The 23,163-nt window shown below is 32.8% G+C and overlaps 2 pseudogenes; one reads left to right on the forward strand and one right to left on the reverse strand.

Annotated features, from left to right (window-relative positions):
- Positions 1 to 15,141: 15,141 nt before the first annotated feature.
- Positions 15,142 to 18,406, forward strand: LOC11445027 (uncharacterized; annotated as a pseudogene).
- Positions 18,407 to 18,625: 219 nt separating this feature from the next.
- On the reverse strand, positions 18,626 to 21,250 carry LOC11439823 (E3 ubiquitin-protein ligase DA2-like; annotated as a pseudogene).
- Positions 21,251 to 23,163: the final 1,913 nt, after the last annotated feature.

The following is a 23,163-nucleotide window of genomic DNA, read 5'->3' on the forward strand; positions in this document are numbered from 1 at the left end:
TGAACCTTTTTAAGATTTAAAGGGAAATTGATTATTCAAATTAGCACATTAAGACACATCGCATATGCATTATGTCCATCACAAATCAATAAACACTTTGGCATCTTCAACCTCCACCTTTCGTTTTCTACCTGACTCTGCAGCATTTCTCTTTTGCAACCTCGTATCTCCATCTGATATATTATTTTTTCTTCATCTTTCCTCTTGGCAAGGGTTCATATTTCAAAGAAATTAATATTGGGTTTTTTCAAAAATTCTCTCTTTGCCTTGAGTCCTTATTACGCATGATTTTGATTCTTATAGAAACTCTCGATTTTCCTGCGGACTTATCTGCAGGGTTTAGTGTAAATTCTTAGGAAACCCGTTTCCTACGGATTTTGCCAAGAATAAGCACTCCCAGGTAATACCTTGAGGCTAATTGTTTCCTAGGATTTCAGGATCCGTAAGAAAAGAGAAAAAATCTGCAGGAAATATTCGGTCAGTATTTGAGGAGATTTTTGCCTGCTAGCACCTTTTCTTCGAAATATTCGGAGGTGATTCCGCAGGAAAGGTTATGCATATGATTATTATTCGCAGGGAAATCCGCAGGAAGTCGATTAATATATTTAAAAGAAATATTGCTTTTCAATGCATTCCAAAACGATAAAAATATAGATTATAGAAGAAGATACTAGTTATAAACAATTCAGCGGTTAGAACAAATTAGATGTGAAGAACAGAAAGTGTTGAACAATTGCATCATCATGATCATACAATATAAAAAAATTTAAAAGAAACATAACTCAATTGCCTAAATTCTCACACCTCTCCAAGTCTATGACACTAACACCACCTTAGTGGCTTACAATTCAAAGCAGCTCAACTTACCATTAAAACTGTTCAGAGTTAACAACCTCATCCATCCCTTTGTTATCCCACATAAATTTTGCAGACAATAAATGTGCCACATGCGCCAAACTAAAAAATGTCAAGTATTTGTTTAGAAAAATGTCAAGTATTTTTGTGTTATAGATATTAAAACAATTTATACTTTATTATTTAAATACTGTGTTGATTTATATATTTGATGATGTGTATACGTGTATTACGTACTTGTCCAATATGTTTCTATGCATTCATATAGAGTCTAAAATTGATGGAGTGCATGATTGATGGAGATGTGCAGTAACATATCTCTAGCAAATTATGACGACGAGAGTCCAGTAACATAACTCTGGCAAAATGATGAAGTTAGGAGTGGTGCCACATTCATACATGTTTTAGGGTGAGTCCATGTTCAAATGATACTTGTGCTTGGTGTTTAAGTGTGATTTGAGTGAGATGATGGTATGTATGATTTGTTGAGAAGAAAATAATAAAGGTCGATGATCGTATGACGACGGAATATTATTATTGCTGTATTTTAATGATTGTGCGTGTTTTTCCTAATAATATGTTGTGGCAGAATTTATCACCCCATTCTTGTTGTTGTGTTTTCATGGTGACTGTACTCATGGGATACAGGCATCTCAAGTTGAGAAAGATTAGGTACGGGATGATTCCTAAGGTGGAGATAGAAGGGTACTTCCCTTTCCTTGATTATTTAGATTTTTAAGCATGTAGTCGTCACAAACTCTGATTCTTGTAACACCAAGGTTGGGGTTGATGTTGAATTTGTCTTTGAGTTGAATCTTGCAACTATTGTTATTTCCTTTTATGATTAGTGAATTGTTTTCCGCTATTTGAGAATTTTTATAAGAAGAAATGGTTATGCTATTATACGATCAAATGTCGAGTTTTGTAGCATCCTCTCTATTAAAATATATTTTTATTATTTAATAATTATCGTCGAAAAATAAGGTATTGCAAGTAAAACGATTTACAGACAGCCGATGACAAGATCGGATAAAAAGGTGAAAGTAGGGTTACGAGACCGGTGTTGCGGGGTTTTTGGGTTGGGATGATGGTGGAAGGTTTTACAGCCGTTTCCTTAGTGTTGTTTCCTTTCCTTGTTTTTCCTCTTTCTTTTTGTTCCAAGACGTTTTCTTTTTTAGTTTCAAAAACACAACGTTTATATGAACACTTTTTTTGGTTGTAGACATCAATGTGCTTTTATTCTTGGGAAAATCATTTCAAAGCGTTCTCGTATATAAATTTTCCTGTGTCTGGTTAGAATTAAAATTGTCATAAAGATAAGTAGCACTAAGATACAAAACTTACTATATCAATGATTTTACAAATAGTACAAGATAATCAACATTAGAACAACCCAAAGTTATATGATTGAAAAATCATGGATTGGAAAAGCTTCAAAGATTTTCTATGACTATATGCATAACATATGAAATACAGCAGTGTGTTATGTAATGCTCTTGTTGGTTTTCAAAAGGAATCATATCCATAACAGTGGAAAACAAGAACCAAATCTTGAGAACTGTAGTAAACAAAGAAAACGAATAAATTTAAAAACAAGAACCAATTTCTCTAAGAACTAAATTCTCCAAGAATCAAAATCATGCGTAATAAGGAGTCAAGGCAAAGAGGATAATTTCTGAGGAAACCCAATATTAATTTCGTTGAAATATGAACCCTTGCCAAGAGGAAAGATGGAAAAAAAAAAAACAATACCGTATCAGATGGAGATACGACGGTTGCAAAAGAGAAATGCTGCAGAGTCAACTAGAAAACGAAAGGTGGAGGTTGAAGATGCCAAAATGCCTCCGCACTTTAAGATCCGCTACAATAACTTCATCAAGATGTTCATAGCTTCACTTAGTTCTAATGTGAACCGATGAAGAATAGTAGAATTTCATTCAATAAGACTTCAAACTAATTTAGAAAACAATATTCTTACGTAAATATATAACTACATGTTTGCTCATTATGTATCTTGAAGAAAATAACTACACGCTTGTTGCAATTTAAGTTTTTGAATTCCAAATAACATTCATTATACATGCCATTTGAAATTAAAAGAGAAAAAATCTGCAGGAAATATTCGGTCAGTATTTGAGGAGATTTTTGCCTGCTAGCACCTTTTCTTCGAAATATTCGGAGGTGATTCCGCAGGAAAGGTTATGCATATGATAATTATTCGCAGGGAAATCCGCAGGAAGTCGATTAATATATTTAAAAGAAATATTGCTTTTCAATGCATTCCAAAACGATAAAAATATAGATTATAGAAGAAGATACTAGTTATAAACAATTCAGCGGTTAGAACAAATTAGATGTGAAGAACAGAAAGTGTTGAACAATTGCATCATCATGATCATACAATATAAAAAAATTTAAAAGAAACATAACTCAATTGCCTAAATTCTCACACCTCTCCAAGTCTATGACACTAACACCACCTTAGTGGCTTACAATTCAAAGCAGCTCAACTTACCATTAAAACTGTTCAGAGTTAACAACCTCATCCATCCCTTTGTTATCCCACATAAATTTTGCAGACAATAAATGTGCCACATGCGCCAAACTAAAAAATGTCAAGTATTTGTTTAGAAAAATGTCAAGTATTTTTGTGTTATAGATATTAAAACAATTTATACTTTATTATTTAAATACTGTGTTGATTTATATATTTGATGATGTGTATACGTGTATTACGTACTTGTCCAATATGTTTCTATGCATTCATATAGAGTCTAAAATTGATGGAGTGCATGATTGATGGAGATGTGCAGTAACATATCTCTAGCAAATTATGACGACGAGAGTCCAGTAACATAACTCTGGCAAAATGATGAAGTTAGGAGTGGTGCCACATTCATACATGTTTTAGGGTGAGTCCATGTTCAAATGATACTTGTGCTTGGTGTTTAAGTGTGATTTGAGTGAGATGATGGTATGTATGATTTGTTGAGAAGAAAATAATAAAGGTCGATGATCGTATGACGACGGAATATTATTATTGCTGTATTTTAATGATTGTGCGTGTTTTTCCTAATAATATGTTGTGGCAGAATTTATCACCCCATTCTTGTTGTTGTGTTTTCATGGTGACTGTACTCATGGGATACAGGCATCTCAAGTTGAGAAAGATTAGGTACCGGATGATTCTTAAGGTGGAGATAGAAGGGTACTTCCCTTTCCTTGATTATTTAGATTTTTAAGCATGTAGTCGTCACAAACTCTGATTCTTGTAACACCAAGGTTGGGGTTGATGTTGAATTTGTCTTTGAGTTGAATCTTGCAACTATTGTTATTTCCTTTTATGATTAGTGAATTGTTTTCCGCTATTTGAGAATTTTTATAAGAAGAAATGGTTATGCTATTATACGATCAAATGTCGAGTTTTGTAGCATCCTCTCTATTAAAATATATTTTTATTATTTAATAATTATCGTCGAAAAATAAGGTATTGCAAGTAAAACGATTTACAGACAGCCGATGACAAGATCGGATAAAAAGGTGAAAGTAGGGTTACGAGACCGGTGTTGCGGGGTTTTTGGGTTGGGATGATGGTGGAAGGTTTTACAGCCGTTTCCTTAGTGTTGTTTCCTTTCCTTGTTTTTCCTCTTTCTTTTTGTTCCAAGACGTTTTCTTTTTTAGTTTCAAAAACACAACGTTTATATGAACACTTTTTTTGGTTGTAGACATCAATGTGCTTTTATTCTTGGGAAAATCATTTCAAAGCGTTCTCGTATATAAATTTTCCTGTGTCTGGTTAGAATTAAAATTGTCATAAAGATAAGTAGCACTAAGATACAAAACTTACTATATCAATGATTTTACAAATAGTACAAGATAATCAACATTAGAACAACCCAAAGTTATATGATTGAAAAATCATGGATTGGAAAAGCTTCAAAGATTTTCTATGACTATATGCATAACATATGAAATACAGCAGTGTGTTATGTAATGCTCTTGTTGGTTTTCAAAAGGAATCATATCCATAACAGTGGAAAACAAGAACCAAATCTTGAGAACTGTAGTAAACAAAGAAAACGAATAAATTTAAAAACAAGAACCAATTTCTCTAAGAACTAAATTCTCCAAGAATCAAAATCATGCGTAATAAGGAGTCAAGGCAAAGAGGATAATTTCTGAGGAAACCCAATATTAATTTCGTTGAAATATGAACCCTTGCCAAGAGGAAAGATGGAAAAAAAAAAAAAACAATACCGTATCAGATGGAGATACGACGGTTGCAAAAGAGAAATGCTGCAGAGTCAACTAGAAAACGAAAGGTGGAGGTTGAAGATGCCAAAATGCCTCCGCACTTTAAGATCCGCTACAATAACTTCATCAAGATGTTCATAGCTTCACTTAGTTCTAATGTGAACCGATGAAGAATAGTAGAATTTCATTCAATAAGACTTCAAACTAATTTAGAAAACAATATTCTTACGTAAATATATAACTACATGTTTGCTCATTATGTATCTTGAAGAAAATAACTACACGCTTGTTGCAATTTAAGTTTTTGAATTCCAAATAACATTCATTATACATGCCATTTGAAATTAAAAGAGAAAAAATCTGCAGGAAATATTCGGTCAGTATTTGAGGAGATTTTTGCCTGCTAGCACCTTTTCTTCGAAATATTCGGAGGTGATTCCGCAGGAAAGGTTATGCATATGATAATTATTCGCAGGGAAATCCGCAGGAAGTCGATTAATATATTTAAAAGAAATATTGCTTTTCAATGCATTCCAAAACGATAAAAATATAGATTATAGAAGAAGATACTAGTTATAAACAATTCAGCGGTTAGAACAAATTAGATGTGAAGAACAGAAAGTGTTGAACAATTGCATCATCATGATCATACAATATAAAAAAATTTAAAAGAAACATAACTCAATTGCCTAAATTCTCACACCTCTCCAAGTCTATGACACTAACACCACCTTAGTGGCTTACAATTCAAAGCAGCTCAACTTACCATTAAAACTGTTCAGAGTTAACAACCTCATCCATCCCTTTGTTATCCCACATAAATTTTGCAGACAATAAATGTGCCACATGCGCCAAACTAAAAAATGTCAAGTATTTGTTTAGAAAAATGTCAAGTATTTTTGTGTTATAGATATTAAAACAATTTATACTTTATTATTTAAATACTGTGTTGATTTATATATTTGATGATGTGTATACGTGTATTACGTACTTGTCCAATATGTTTCTATGCATTCATATAGAGTCTAAAATTGATGGAGTGCATGATTGATGGAGATGTGCAGTAACATATCTCTAGCAAATTATGACGACGAGAGTCCAGTAACATAACTCTGGCAAAATGATGAAGTTAGGAGTGGTGCCACATTCATACATGTTTTAGGGTGAGTCCATGTTCAAATGATACTTGTGCTTGGTGTTTAAGTGTGATTTGAGTGAGATGATGGTATGTATGATTTGTTGAGAAGAAAATAATAAAGGTCGATGATCGTATGACGACGGAATATTATTATTGCTGTATTTTAATGATTGTGCGTGTTTTTCCTAATAATATGTTGTGGCAGAATTTATCACCCCATTCTTGTTGTTGTGTTTTCATGGTGACTGTACTCATGGGATACAGGCATCTCAAGTTGAGAAAGATTAGGTACCGGATGATTCTTAAGGTGGAGATAGAAGGGTACTTCCCTTTCCTTGATTATTTAGATTTTTAAGCATGTAGTCGTCACAAACTCTGATTCTTGTAACACCAAGGTTGGGGTTGATGTTGAATTTGTCTTTGAGTTGAATCTTGCAACTATTGTTATTTCCTTTTATGATTAGTGAATTGTTTTCCGCTATTTGAGAATTTTTATAAGAAGAAATGGTTATGCTATTATACGATCAAATGTCGAGTTTTGTAGCATCCTCTCTATTAAAATATATTTTTATTATTTAATAATTATCGTCGAAAAATAAGGTATTGCAAGTAAAACGATTTACAGACAGCCGATGACAAGATCGGATAAAAAGGTGAAAGTAGGGTTACGAGACCGGTGTTGCGGGGTTTTTGGGTTGGGATGATGGTGGAAGGTTTTACAGCCGTTTCCTTAGTGTTGTTTCCTTTCCTTGTTTTTCCTCTTTCTTTTTGTTCCAAGACGTTTTCTTTTTTAGTTTCAAAAACACAACGTTTATATGAACACTTTTTTTGGTTGTAGACATCAATGTGCTTTTATTCTTGGGAAAATCATTTCAAAGCGTTCTCGTATATAAATTTTCCTGTGTCTGGTTAGAATTAAAATTGTCATAAAGATAAGTAGCACTAAGATACAAAACTTACTATATCAATGATTTAACAAATAGTACAAGATAATCAACATTAGAACAACCCAAAGTTATATGATTGAAAAATCATGGATTGGAAAAGCTTCAAAGATTTTCTATGACTATATGCATAACATATGAAATACAGCAGTGTGTTATGTAATGCTCTTGTTGGTTTTCAAAAGGAATCATATCCATAACAGTGGAAAACAAGAACCAAATCTTGAGAACTGTAGTAAACAAAGAAAACGAATAAATTTAAAAACAAGAACCAATTTCTCTAAGAACTAAATTCTCCAAGAATCAAAATCATGCGTAATAAGGAGTCAAGGCAAAGAGGATAATTTCTGAGGAAACCCAATATTAATTTTGTTGAAATATGAACCCTTGCCAAGAGGAAAGATGAAAAAAAAAAAAAAAACAATACCGTATCAGATGGAGATACGACGGTTGCAAAAGAGAAATGCTGCAGAGTCAACTAGAAAACGAAAGGTGGAGGTTGAAGATGCCAAAATGCCTCCGCACTTTAAGATCCGCTACAATAACTTCATCAAGATGTTCACAGCTTCACTTAGTTCTAATGTGAACCGATGAAGAATAGTAGAATTTCATTCAAGAAGACTTCAAACTAATTTAGAAAACAATATTCTTACGTAAATATATAACTACATGTTTGCTCATTATGTATCTTGAAGAAAATAACTACACGCTTGTTGCAATTTAAGTTTTTGCATTCCAAATAACATTCATTATACATGCCATTTGAAATTAAAAGAGAAAAAATCTGCAGGAAATATTCGGTCAGTATTTGAGGAGATTTTTGCCTGCTAGCACCTTTTCTTCGAAATATTCGGAGGTGATTCCGCAGGAAAGGTTATGCATATGATAATTATTCGCAGGGAAATCCGCAGGAAGTCGATTAATATATTTAAAAGAAATATTGCTTTTCAATGCATTCCAAAACGATAAAAATATAGATTATAGAAGAAGATACTAGTTATAAACAATTCAGCGGTTAGAACAAATTAGATGTGAAGAACAGAAAGTGTTGAACAATTGCATCATCATGATCATACAATATAAAAAAATTTAAAAGAAACATAACTCAATTGCCTAAATTCTCACACCTCTCCAAGTCTATGACACTAACACCACCTTAGTGGCTTACAATTCAAAGCAGCTCAACTTACCATTAAAACTGTTCAGAGTTAACAACCTCATCCATCCCTTTGTTATCCCACATAAATTTTGCAGACAATAAATGTGCCACATGCGCCAAACTAAAAAATGTCAAGTATTTGTTTAGAAAAATGTCAAGTATTTTTGTGTTATAGATATTAAAACAATTTATACTTTATTATTTAAATACTGTGTTGATTTATATATTTGATGATGTGTATACGTGTATTACGTACTTGTCCAATATGTTTCTATGCATTCATATAGAGTCTAAAATTGATGGAGTGCATGATTGATGGAGATGTGCAGTAACATATCTCTAGCAAATTATGACGACGAGAGTCCAGTAACATAACTCTGGCAAAATGATGAAGTTAGGAGTGGTGCCACATTCATACATGTTTTAGGGTGAGTCCATGTTCAAATGATACTTGTGCTTGGTGTTTAAGTGTGATTTGAGTGAGATGATGGTATGTATGATTTGTTGAGAAGAAAATAATAAAGGTCGATGATCGTATGACGACGGAATATTATTATTGCTGTATTTTAATGATTGTGCGTGTTTTTCCTAATAATATGTTGTGGCAGAATTTATCACCCCATTCTTGTTGTTGTGTTTTCATGGTGACTGTACTCATGGGATACAGGCATCTCAAGTTGAGAAAGATTAGGTACGGGATGATTCTTAAGGTGGAGATAGAAGGGTACTTCCCTTTCCTTGATTATTTAGATTTTTAAGCATGTAGTCGTCACAAACTCTGATTCTTGTAACACCAAGGTTGGGGTTGATGTTGAATTTGTCTTTGAGTTGAATCTTGCAACTATTGTTATTTCCTTTTATGATTAGTGAATTGTTTTCCGCTATTTGAGAATTTTTATAAGAAGAAATGGTTATGCTATTATACGATCAAATGTCGAGTTTTGTAGCATCCTCTCTATTAAAATATATTTTTATTATTTAATAATTATCGTCGAAAAATAAGGTATTGCAAGTAAAACGATTTACAGACAGCCGATGACAAGATCGGATAAAAAGGTGAAAGTAGGGTTACGAGACCGGTGTTGCGGGGTTTTTGGGTTGGGATGATGGTGGAAGGTTTTACAGCCGTTTCCTTAGTGTTGTTTCCTTTCCTTGTTTTTCCTCTTTCTTTTTGTTCCAAGACGTTTTCTTTTTTAGTTTCAAAAACACAACGTTTATATGAACACTTTTTTTGGTTGTAGACATCAATGTGCTTTTATTCTTGGGAAAATCATTTCAAAGCGTTCTCGTATATAAATTTTCCTGTGTCTGGTTAGAATTAAAATTGTCATAAAGATAAGTAGCACTAAGATACAAAACTTACTATATCAATGATTTAACAAATAGTACAAGATAATCAACATTAGAACAACCCAAAGTTATATGATTGAAAAATCATGGATTGGAAAAGCTTCAAAGATTTTCTATGACTATATGCATAACATATGAAATACAGCAGTGTGTTATGTAATGCTCTTGTTGGTTTTCAAAAGGAATCATATCCATAACAGTGGAAAACAAGAACCAAATCTTGAGAACTGTAGTAAACAAAGAAAACGAATAAATTTAAAAACAAGAACCAATTTCTCTAAGAACTAAATTCTCCAAGAATCAAAATCATGCGTAATAAGGAGTCAAGGCAAAGAGGATAATTTCTGAGGAAACCCAATATTAATTTCGTTGAAATACGAACCCTTGCCAAGAGGAAAGATGAAAAAAAAAAAAAAAACAATACCGTATCAGATGGAGATACGACGGTTGCAAAAGAGAAATGCTGCAGAGTCAACTAGAAAACGAAAGGTGGAGGTTGAAGATGCCAAAATGCCTCCGCACTTTAAGATCCGCTACAATAACTTCATCAAGATGTTCACAGCTTCACTTAGTTCTAATGTGAACCGATGAAGAATAGTAGAATTTCATTCAATAAGACTTCAAACTAATTTAGAAAACAATATTCTTACGTAAATATATAACTACATGTTTGCTCATTATGTATCTTGAAGAAAATAACTACACGCTTGTTGCAATTTAAGTTTTTGCATTCCAAATAACATTCATTATACATTCCATTTGAAATTAAAAGAGAAAAAATATGCAGGAAATATTCGGTCAGTATTTGAGGAGATTTTTGCCTGCTAGCACCTTTTCTTCGAAATATTCGGAGGTGATTCCGCAGGAAAGGTTATGCATATGATAATTATTCGCAGGGAAATCCGCAGGAAGTCGATTAATATATTTAAAAGAAATATTGCTTTTCAATGCATTCCAAAACGATAAAAATATAGATTATAGAAGAAGATACTAGTTATAAACAATTCAGCGGTTAGAACAAATTAGATGTGAAGAACAGAAAGTGTTGAACAATTGCATCATCATGATCATACAATATAAAAAAATTTAAAAGAAACATAACTCAATTGCCTAAATTCTCACACCTCTCCAAGTCTATGACACTAACACCACCTTAGTGGCTTACAATTCAAAGCAGCTCAACTTACCATTAAAACTGTTCAGAGTTAACAACCTCATCCATCCCTTTGTTATCCCACATAAATTTTGCAGACAATAAATGTGCCACATGCGCCAAACTAAAAAATGTCAAGTATTTGTTTAGAAAAATGTCAAGTATTTTTGTGTTATAGATATTAAAACAATTTATACTTTATTATTTAAATACTGTGTTGATTTATATATTTGATGATGTGTATACGTGTATTACGTACTTGTCCAATATGTTTCTATGCATTCATATAGAGTCTAAAATTGATGGAGTGCATGATTGATGGAGATGTGCAGTAACATATCTCTAGCAAATTATGACGACGAGAGTCCAGTAACATAACTCTGGCAAAATGATGAAGTTAGGAGTGGTGCCACATTCATACATGTTTTAGGGTGAGTCCATGTTCAAATGATACTTGTGCTTGGTGTTTAAGTGTGATTTGAGTGAGATGATGGTATGTATGATTTGTTGAGAAGAAAATAATAAAGGTCGATGATCGTATGACGACGGAATATTATTATTGCTGTATTTTAATGATTGTGCGTGTTTTTCCTAATAATATGTTGTGGCAGAATTTATCACCCCATTCTTGTTGTTGTGTTTTCATGGTGACTGTACTCATGGGATACAGGCATCTCAAGTTGAGAAAGATTAGGTACGGGATGATTCTTAAGGTGGAGATAGAAGGGTACTTTCCTTTCCTTGATTATTTAGATTTTTAAGCATGTAGTCGTCACAAACTCTGATTCTTGTAACACCAAGGTTGGGGTTGATGTTGAATTTGTCTTTGAGTTGAATCTTGCAACTATTGTTATTTCCTTTTATGATTAGTGAATTGTTTTCCGCTATTTGAGAATTTTTATAAGAAGAAATGGTTATGCTATTATACGATCAAATGTCGAGTTTTGTAGCATCCTCTCTATTAAAATATATTTTTATTATTTAATAATTATCGTCGAAAAATAAGGTATTGCAAGTAAAACGATTTACAGACAGCCGATGACAAGATCGGATAAAAAGGTGAAAGTAGGGTTACGAGACCGGTGTTGCGGGGTTTTTGGGTTGGGATGATGGTGGAAGGTTTTACAGCCGTTTCCTTAGTGTTGTTTCCTTTCCTTGTTTTTCCTCTTTCTTTTTGTTCCAAGACGTTTTCTTTTTTAGTTTCAAAAACACAACGTTTATATGAACACTTTTTTTGGTTGTAGACATCAATGTGCTTTTATTCTTGGGAAAATCATTTCAAAGCGTTCTCGTATATAAATTTTCCTGTGTCTGGTTAGAATTAAAATTGTCATAAAGATAAGTAGCACTAAGATACAAAACTTACTATATCAATGATTTAACAAATAGTACAAGATAATCAACATTAGAACAACCCAAAGTTATATGATTGAAAAATCATGGATTGGAAAAGCTTCAAAGATTTTCTATGACTATATGCATAACATATGAAATACAGCAGTGTGTTATGTAATGCTCTTGTTGGTTTTCAAAAGGAATCATATCCATAACAGTGGAAAACAAGAACCAAATCTTGAGAACTGTAGTAAACAAAGAAAACGAATAAATTTAAAAACAAGAACCAATTTCTCTAAGAACTAAATTCTCCAAGAATCAAAATCATGCGTAATAAGGAGTCAAGGCAAAGAGGATAATTTCTGAGGAAACCCAATATTAATTTCGTTGAAATACGAACCCTTGCCAAGAGGAAAGATGAAAAAAAAAAAAAACAATACCGTATCAGATGGAGATACGACGGTTGCAAAAGAGAAATGCTGCAGAGTCAACTAGAAAACGAAAGGTGGAGGTTGAAGATGCCAAAATGCCTCCGCACTTTAAGATCCGCTACAATAACTTCATCAAGATGTTCACAGCTTCACTTAGTTCTAATGTGAACCGATGAAGAATAGTAGAATTTCATTCAATAAGACTTCAAACTAATTTAGAAAACAATATTCTTACGTAAATATATAACTACATGTTTGCTCATTATGTATCTTGAAGAAAATAACTACACGCTTGTTGCAATTTAAGTTTTTGCATTCCAAATAACATTCATTATACATGCCATTTGAAATTAAAAGAGAAAAAATCTGCAGGAAATATTCGGTCAGTATTTGAGGAGATTTTTGCCTGCTAGCACCTTTTCTTCGAAATATTCGGAGGTGATTCCGCAGGAAAGGTTATGCATATGATAATTATTCGCAGGGAAATCCGCAGGAAGTCGATTAATATATTTAAAAGAAATATTGCTTTTCAATGCATTCCAAAACGATAAAAATATAGATTATAGAAGAAGATACTAGTTATAAACAATTCAGCGGTTAGAACAAATTAGATGTGAAGAACAGAAAGTGTTGAACAATTGCATCATCATGATCATACAATATAAAAAAATTTAAAAGAAACATAACTCAATTGCCTAAATTCTCACACCTCTCCAAGTCTATGACACTAACACCACCTTAGTGGCTTACAATTCAAAGCAGCTCAACTTACCATTAAAACTGTTCAGAGTTAACAACCTCATCCATCCCTTTGTTATCCCACATAAATTTTGCAGACAATAAATGTGCCACATGCGCCAAACTAAAAAATGTCAAGTATTTGTTTAGAAAAATGTCAAGTATTTTTGTGTTATAGATATTAAAACAATTTATACTTTATTATTTAAATACTGTGTTGATTTATATATTTGATGATGTGTATACGTGTATTACGTACTTGTCCAATATGTTTCTATGCATTCATATAGAGTCTAAAATTGATGGAGTGCATGATTGATGGAGATGTGCAGTAACATATCTCTAGCAAATTATGACGACGAGAGTCCAGTAACATAACTCTGGCAAAATGATGAAGTTAGGAGTGGTGCCACATTCATACATGTTTTAGGGTGAGTCCATGTTCAAATGATACTTGTGCTTGGTGTTTAAGTGTGATTTGAGTGAGATGATGGTATGTATGATTTGTTGAGAAGAAAATAATAAAGGTCGATGATCGTATGACGACGGAATATTATTATTGCTGTATTTTAATGATTGTGCGTGTTTTTCCTAATAATATGTTGTGGCAGAATTTATCACCCCATTCTTGTTGTTGTGTTTTCATGGTGACTGTACTCATGGGATACAGGCATCTCAAGTTGAGAAAGATTAGGTACGGGATGATTCTTAAGGTGGAGATAGAAGGGTACTTCCCTTTCCTTGATTATTTAGATTTTTAAGCATGTAGTCGTCACAAACTCTGATTCTTGTAACACCAAGGTTGGGGTTGATGTTGAATTTGTCTTTGAGTTGAATCTTGCAACTATTGTTATTTCCTTTTATGATTAGTGAATTGTTTTCCGCTATTTGAGAATTTTTATAAGAAGAAATGGTTATGCTATTATACGATCAAATGTCGAGTTTTGTAGCATCCTCTCTATTAAAATATATTTTTATTATTTAATAATTATCGTCGAAAAATAAGGTATTGCAAGTAAAACGATTTACAGACAGCCGATGACAAGATCGGATAAAAAGGTGAAAGTAGGGTTACGAGACCGGTGTTGCGGGGTTTTTGGGTTGGGATGATGGTGGAAGGTTTTATAGCCATTTCCTTAGTGTTGTTTCCTTTCCTTGTTTTTCCTCTTTCTTTTTGTTCCAAGACGTTTTCTTTTTTAGTTTCAAAAACACAACGTTTATATGAACACTTTTTTTGGTTGTAGACATCAATGTGCTTTTATTCTTGGGAAAATCATTTCAAAGCGTCCTCGTATATAAATTTTCCTGTGTCTGGTTAGAATTAAAATTGTCATAAAGATAAGTAGCACTAAGATACAAAACTTACTATATCAATGATTTAACAAATAGTACAAGATAATCAACATTAGAACAACCCAAAGTTATATGATTGAAAAATCATGGATTGGAAAAGCTTCAAAGATTTTCTATGACTATATGCATAACATATGAAATACAGCAGTGTGTTATGTAATGCTCTTGTTGGTTTTCAAAAGGAATCATATCCATAACAGTGGAAAACAAGAACCAAATCTTGAGAACTGTAGTAAACAAAGAAAACGAATAAATTTAAAAACAAGAACCAATTTCTCTAAGAACTAAATTCTCCAAGAATCAAAATCATGCGTAATAAGGAGTCAAGGCAAAGAGGATAATTTCTGAGGAAACCCAATATTAATTTCGTTGAAATATGAACCCTTGCCAAGAGGAAAGATGAAAAAAAAAAAAAAACAATACCGTATCAGATGGAGATACGACGGTTGCAAAAGAGAAATGCTGCAGAGTCAACTAGAAAACGAAAGGTGGAGGTTGAAGATGCCAAAATGCCTCCGCACTTTAAGATCCGCTACAATAACTTCATCAAGATGTTCACAGCTTCACTTAGTTCTAATGTGAACCGATGAAGATTAGTAGAATTTCATTCAATAAGACTTCAAACTAATTTAGAAAACAATATTCTTACGTAAATATATAACTACATGTTTGCTCATTATGTATCTTGAAGAAAATAACTACACGCTTGTTGCAATTTAAGTTTTTGCATTCCAAATAACATTCATTATACATGCCATTTGAAATTAAAGGTTATATTCAATCTTTTAGCCGGGTTTTACTATGTATTTTTTCTTCAAAAATAAAAACCTAATATTTTCTTGATTTCTATTTTATTTCTATTTTGAATTAAAAATGAATTTGGTAATTTCTCAGTATCAAATTCAAACATTTGGAGGAAGAACCTTTTGACGACTCTATTGCATCTCACTAAATATTTGTTGGTAACACTGTAACACCCCGTTTTCCCAACATAAAAATTTCTAAACATTTATCAGAGTAAACATCATAAACAACGGAATATCACATTTAACATAATCCAAAACAGTTAAATAACAATTTAACCAAATAACTTAAACATTGCAGCGGAAATTATATTATAATCCATAATACGTTTTGGCACGCAGGCCCCATCAATATAATCTCAAAAGAGTTAGTTCAATATCACAAATAGCATATTATTCACGTAATAGAACGAAGCATGCATAACATATAGCCCCATCCCGTTACATATCAGAGCGACCTAGACGACACAGTGAAGGCAAGGCCACTCACGACGACAACTGCACACTAAGCACGATCACCTGCAAGTTACCCATACGAAGCGCAACATTTTCAAGCAGAAGGGGTGAGATTTCATAACAAAATAATATTAATCAAAGTAATTTGAATCATAATTAACATCATATCAATCTTAAACAACTTTGCATATTTGATAAACAATTATCACGTAATCACATATTCAATCATCATCAACAACATAGCATCTTAGACACGACAATGCGACAATGCTCTTAGACTCCTTATATGCATGTGGTATCAATCGTCATCATAAGTATTAATATACTTTAAACGTGCGGAGGACAAAGCTCCTAATAATCGTGCGGAGGACAAAGCTCCTATCATGGTGAGGACTAAGCTCAATGAATGCTAATGCATGGACTCTATCAACAAAACATCGTAATCATCATATCAATATGCATCCAATAATTTGGAGCTAAACGTCATCTTATTCATCATATATAGACATTATGCACTTAGTTAAATAACAGCAGCAGCATAGTCAAGTCACAATAACGGATGATATCAATATATCAATTGCAATTCATTAGCATCATAATTATTCATTCATATCTTACATAATGCATAATACATTAACTCATACTCAATTAATAACAACATATCTTAAACGGCCTTACAGATTGCATTAAACGTCATCATTAGGTTTCATTACCAATTAGGGGTTCACTCTTGATCAAAACGTGCGACACAGATCGCACAAACACTCAATGCACTCCAATCTGGAAGTGCTCGCGAGGCGAGAGTATCTACTCGCCATGGCGAGTACAAGCCAACTTCCCAACTAATGTTGTTCTAGGTTCAATCTTGTCCTACATTCATTCCTAATCATTACTAGGTATGTTCAGGCATTCAATGGCACTCAAGGTCCAACTAAAAAGTCGAAATTGCAAAATCTTACATGCTCTCTGGCCTAGTTCGCTATGGCGAGTAAGGTTGCTCGCTGTGGCGAGCTGCATTGTGCAACTCGCGAGGCGAGGGAAAAGGGTTCGCGAGGCGAGACTCATAGCTCGCTGTGGCGAGCGATGAATGTCGCTACGGCCATACCTGCTTTTTTCACAAAAACTCAACGATTCACATGGTTCTAAGCCTAACATTGATTCCAAAGTTCGTCCTAAACATTATCTAAGGTCTAGGAGCACTTTCTACATCAATTTAACCAATTCCTACCGTTTGATCATCAATTATAGGGATTTGACCTAGTTTTCGTTTTCTCCAATTCAATCCTAAAGCTTGCTAACTAATCATCAGAATTACAATCAATTAACATTACTGAGTTATTAGTCTCACCCTTACCTGGTTATGAAGAAATCGCAGCTCTCTCTTTGATCTTCTCCCTTCTAAGCTTTTTCTCCCTTTTCCAAAAGTTTTCACGTACAATAGTTTTTCTAACAATTAGGTCTTCCCTTATTTATATCTCTTCCTAATATCTTATCTTATCTCACTTTCTCCCCCAAAACTCTCTAAAATCTCAAAACAACCCTTAACTAAATATTTTATATTATTTCAAATCATTATTTTATTTAACAATAAAATAAGTCTCATATCCTTATCAAAACCTTCAACTCATAACTTATCACATTATCAATCAAATCATCTAAATCATCGCAAATCATCAAAACATACCAAAATCATGCATATATTATATAAATATAATATAATCGCCTAAACTCAATTAATTAAACAATTAAACGAAAGTGGGCGTTACAAACACTACTATGTGGCATGTCTAATCTTGTTTATTTGATGATTGTGATTGACTCGATATATATGTATTAAAATTACAGGAGAAAGACAGGCAAATAAATTTATCTTTTGCTGATGCTACTTCTGGCCACTACATAGCTGATGATCGCTATGCTTCGTATCTCATGGGTCAACAGGCAAGGTCATCATCATCCCATCTCCATCGAGGATCTTGCTTGTGCCATTGCAGATCTTGATGAGATCCACCAAATGTCTGTAGAATCATCTGTAAGATCCAATAATGAAAATACATCATAATTCAACATGCCACCGGGTTCCAGAAGGTTTTATAACCGGATTGGTAGAGATATGATTAGTTATTCACCCACATAAAAGATGGATGAGGGGCCACCAGATGATACTTTGGCAAAGACTAGGAGTCATGGACAATGGAGCATAGATCATGGTTCACGGGTAGCTGAAACGGCAACTAGCTATGCAAATTCTGTTGAAGCAGAAGATCGTGGTGAACTGTCATCTATGTCACAATCTAATGACATTGATGGAAGCTTTCAAAGTGCCACAGACCCTATTGTTCCCGAGAGTTATGCGGAGCATATGATGCTGGCTATGGCTGTCTTTATAGTCGAAGGTCGAGCCATGTCCGATGGATAAAGCGCTTCATGGCAATAGTCTTTGTCAAGGTATTACTTCAATCTTTCTTAGATTGGTGATGCTTGCCTTGACAATGTGGCATGCCGGGTCCATTATTTGGAGTCCGAGAAAAAGTCAAGTGTGCAATTTTGAAGTTCGAACTTTACTCAAACTCCAAATATAGGACGGGAAGGCCATATAGCTAAGGCAAGCATCCCCAATTTACCAAAGATTGAAGCAGTAACTTGACCAAAACTATTACCCTGAAGCACTCTGTCCACTCGACATGACTCGAGCTTCGGCCAAATATACGGCCATAGCCAACATCATCTGCTCCTCAAAACTCTCCAGAACAACAAGGGCTTTGGCACTTTGAAACCTTTCATAATTGTCATTCGAATGTGACAAAGATGACAGTTCACCTCAATCTTCTGCGTCAACAGAATTTGCATAGCTAGTTGTCGTTTCAGCTACCTGTGATCTATGAGATATGCTCCATTGACCATGACTCCTAGTTGTTTCCATAGCATCGTTTGGTGGACACTCGTCCAGGTTTTCTGCGGCTGAATAACTAACCACATCTCTACCAATCCGGTTATAAAACCTTAGTAATCGGTGGCATGTTGAATGATGATGTATTTTCATTATTGGATCTTACAGATGATTCTACAGACATTTGTTAGCGCTCATCAAGAGCTGCAATTGCACAAGCAAGATCCCCGATGGAGATGGGATGAGGATGACCCTGCCTGTTGACCCATGGGAGACGAAGCATAGCGATCATCAGCTACATAGTCGCCAGGAAGTAGCATCTGCCAAAGATAAATTTCTCTGCCTGCCATTTTCCTTTAATTTTAATACATATATATTTAGTCAATCACAATCATCAAATAAACAAGATAAGACATGCCACATAGTAGTGTTCATGGCAGCATAGCATATCCACCACTAAATTGCATAACAAGAACGTATTTATAGTTTTATCTTATGCTTTTGAACAGTGGATATTCTGCAATGTATAGAGTTCATATTGAACCAAGTATAAATTAACATTGCTCTAGAAACGCTAAGAGACATAAATGGAAAATACTGGGAGATTGGTACAGAATATAAGTGAAGGCTATCATATACCTATTGGCACACGAGTCTTGAGAGAGACAATTTCATCATGTTCAATGATAGACGTTGAAAATTCAGCGACTACAAAAATTAAACAAAACAAATTATGCAATTAGAATTTCTCACGTAGACACATTACACATACAGACAAAATTTGGAACCATGTTTAATCAAAATAAAAAATACCTGCATTTGAACTGTATTCAACATCTGCAACAGCCACATTTTCAACATCTGCAACAGCCACATTGACATTTGAGGAGTGTACTTCCTTGTTTCAATGGACAGAAAAAGGAGATGAGGAGAAAAAATACTCGTCAACACAAGTCGAAGAGGGAGAGAGAGAAGAAAAAGATTCAAAGAAGTTTCAGAATACTTTTCAGTAAGTGAAGTGAACTATGTGAGCTCTATATTTATAGAGAAAATTCACAATTTTTTTTTTTTTTTTTTTACAAGAGAAAATTCACAATTAACATGTGAAACTTCTAGTACCAAAATAACTCAAATAGAATATAAAAATATATCATATTGAGTATATAAATATATTATTAAGTACCAAAATATCTCAAATTAGGTACCAAAATATATTATATTTACTACAAAACATATTTCGTAGAAAGTACTAAAATATATTAGATTGCATATCAAAATATTTCAATTTGTGTACCAAAATGATTTATATTGTGTTTCAAAATATTTTAGCAAACCTTGGGGACTAAGAAAAAACTTTAATTTAATCATTATTGAAAAGTGATTTCTTAGTACCCAAGTTTGCTAAAATATCTTGAAACGCAGTCTAAATTAATTTGGTGAACAATCTGAAATATTTTGGTATGCAATATAATATATTTTGGTACTTGCTTCGAATATATTTTTGTACTCAATAATATATTTTGTATTCAATATGATGTATTTTGGTACCTAAATTTTGATATTTTTGTACTCAATAATATAATTTTATACTCAATATGATATATTTTGATATTCAATTGTATTAGTGAATATTTGACTCAGCAGAGTAACTCATCTTAGAGTTATTTGTCGATTAAACGTATCTTAAATTATTTTTATTTTGAAAGTGGTTTACGAAATTGATATATCTTGTCAAAAAAATGTTTTTAAAAAAATTTAATTTTGAATAGTTTAATAAGCCTATCATCAATTAGCGTGAAACCAATTTTGTTGTACAACAAATTAATTTTGTTGCATGAGAATTATTAAAATTTCTTTTTTGATGTTAACTCTAGGGTTCGATATGGATCTTAATAGAATTTATGCACGAAATGTTACATCTAGTAGAAATTTTTTCACTTGAGTCAAATAACATACCGGATCTTTTGTTATTTATCGGTAAAGACAATTGACTTCAATTATTTTTTTGTATCTGATTTAAAATCTGAATTAAATTTTAATAACCCCACGGTGGACGATGTTACAGTTACGCTTTCTGATGATGTGGAACACAATCATTCGATCCCGCGGGAGCTGGTGGAGCCCTAAGGGTTCCCATGAGTGTGTATGATATTCATCCCATGTTGATCACATTGAGGTACATGAGGTGTTTGTAGAATCGGTTGAGGTTCAGACGAATACGGTTGTTGAGCACGTTGACGTGCATTCCGGTTCACGCAATTATTTTAATGACTTGGTTGTATTTTTTTTAGGACAATTGTTTGTATGTTAAGTACAATGAAATGACATGTGTCATTTTTTTTATGAGAGATTGGATATTACCATGTGGATTTGGCCATTCAGTTGGTTCATATGTATAGGAGATAACTACGTGTTTGCTTATGATGTATTTTGAAAAAAATAACTACATGCTTGTTGCAATTTAAGTTTTTGCATTCCAAATAAAATGCACTAATGCGTATGAATTATGAAGAATAGTTTTTGTGAAATTTAGATTTTGATTAAAATAACTGTGATTTAAGATATAAATATGTAGCACTTTTATATTGTAAAAAAATTATATTTAACTTTTTCAATGAAAAAAAATATCAAATATGATATAAATTCTTATTTTATTTAACAATACTAACAATATATAATTCTCATAAGCAAATCTGCTAAGGATAGAATTGAGAGTGAAAAAAATCAGCCAAAAATCATGTATTCGTATAGATTTTGAATGAAAAAATGAATTTGTCAACTTATCAATATCAAATACAAACATTTGGATCTCGCTAAATATTTGTTGGTAATATCATTTAATAAGTTTTGTCTACTTGTAGTCTTCTACAATATCATCATGCAGAGAAATACTTGCTTGGACACAAATCCAAACAAAAATATTTGGCCGCACACACAAAATCAAGAAAAAATTAAAAGAGAATAAAATTACATGATATCATTTGATGTAACTAAATACTTTTTCTTTAATTTTGTTAATTTTATGTGATTGTTCCTAAGTAATATTTATTTGGGGTTGTGTTCATGAAAGACTTTCTCCATCATGTAACGGCTTATATTGGCATGATTTGTTTGAAGCCTAGTATTTTGTATAATGTTGGCCTCCAACGGGTTAGAAATATATTATTTTTCAATGTGGCAAATGATACAAATACGCAAGTATAGGGTTCTATCGTGTAGTAAAGATTATCGTCCACAAAGAGTTATATGTAATTATCGATTTTGTTTTTTATTATGCTTAGCTGAAAAGATCAAGTTGGTTGGTTTTATAATTGAGGAGTGCTAAATCAAGCGAAGAAATTTACAACGAAATTATCCCGAACAAAATAGCAACCAATAATAAATGAGAATTGAGCAGAATTCAAGGGATGACAGGGGAATAGATGCAAGTAATAAAGAAAAGCTGCCCAATGTGAACGGTTTGCTATCCAGTCGCGAGAAACTTAGCTTCTCGCTGTAAATAGCAATTTTCTTTATAATTATTTTGTTAAAATTCAAATCAAAAGGTGTTATGGGATTGTTGGTTTCATCTTAATTTCAAATTTATTTCTCTATCTTTAAATTAAATTCTTTTCTTAAGACAAGATTCAATTAGGTATTTCATGTTTCCTTTCGGAGTACATAAATGTATCTTAATAACAACCAAACTTGTTCGTGGATTATTATTGAAACCCTTTAAGTGAGAATCTTATTGTCTCAAGAAGACTTCACAAAACTGTTCATTTGGGGTGTTTCCGTAATCATTTTTTTCTGTAGTCTTGTCCAATCTCATTTGTTCCACTATCAAACTTCACTTTCCGGTCATTCGTTTGATATTTAAGATGATAAAATAACAATTATTAAACTTCACAGTTTGGTCCTTCATTTAATTCTTGTTACTCAGATTAAAAACAATGAGATTAAATTAGAAAATAGAATTTAAACAACATAGATATCTAGACTTGGTTTGAATAGAATTAAGTCATTAATTAGACTATTCCAACATTCCCAAGACTAGAAAGTCTACTAAGTAAAAAGGCATAGAAATAAATTGCATAATTATGACTGAATGTAAATTGCTGAAGATAAATTGCATAAATATAAAATAAAATAAAATAAAAACAAGAAAGTAAAGTTCAAGAGTGTAAAGTGCACAAAATAAAAGCAAGAATAAACTCATAACAATGTTAACTTTGATTCAATCTAAAATAAGTTCACTGGATTCCAAGATGATTACAAGTTTGATGGAAGACCTTTTTATAACCTAAAACCTTAAGACAATGCCT

Source organism: Medicago truncatula, chromosome 7, assembly GCF_003473485.1.
Source record: "Medicago truncatula cultivar Jemalong A17 chromosome 7, MtrunA17r5.0-ANR, whole genome shotgun sequence".
Lineage (NCBI taxonomy): Eukaryota > Viridiplantae > Streptophyta > Magnoliopsida > Fabales > Fabaceae > Medicago > Medicago truncatula.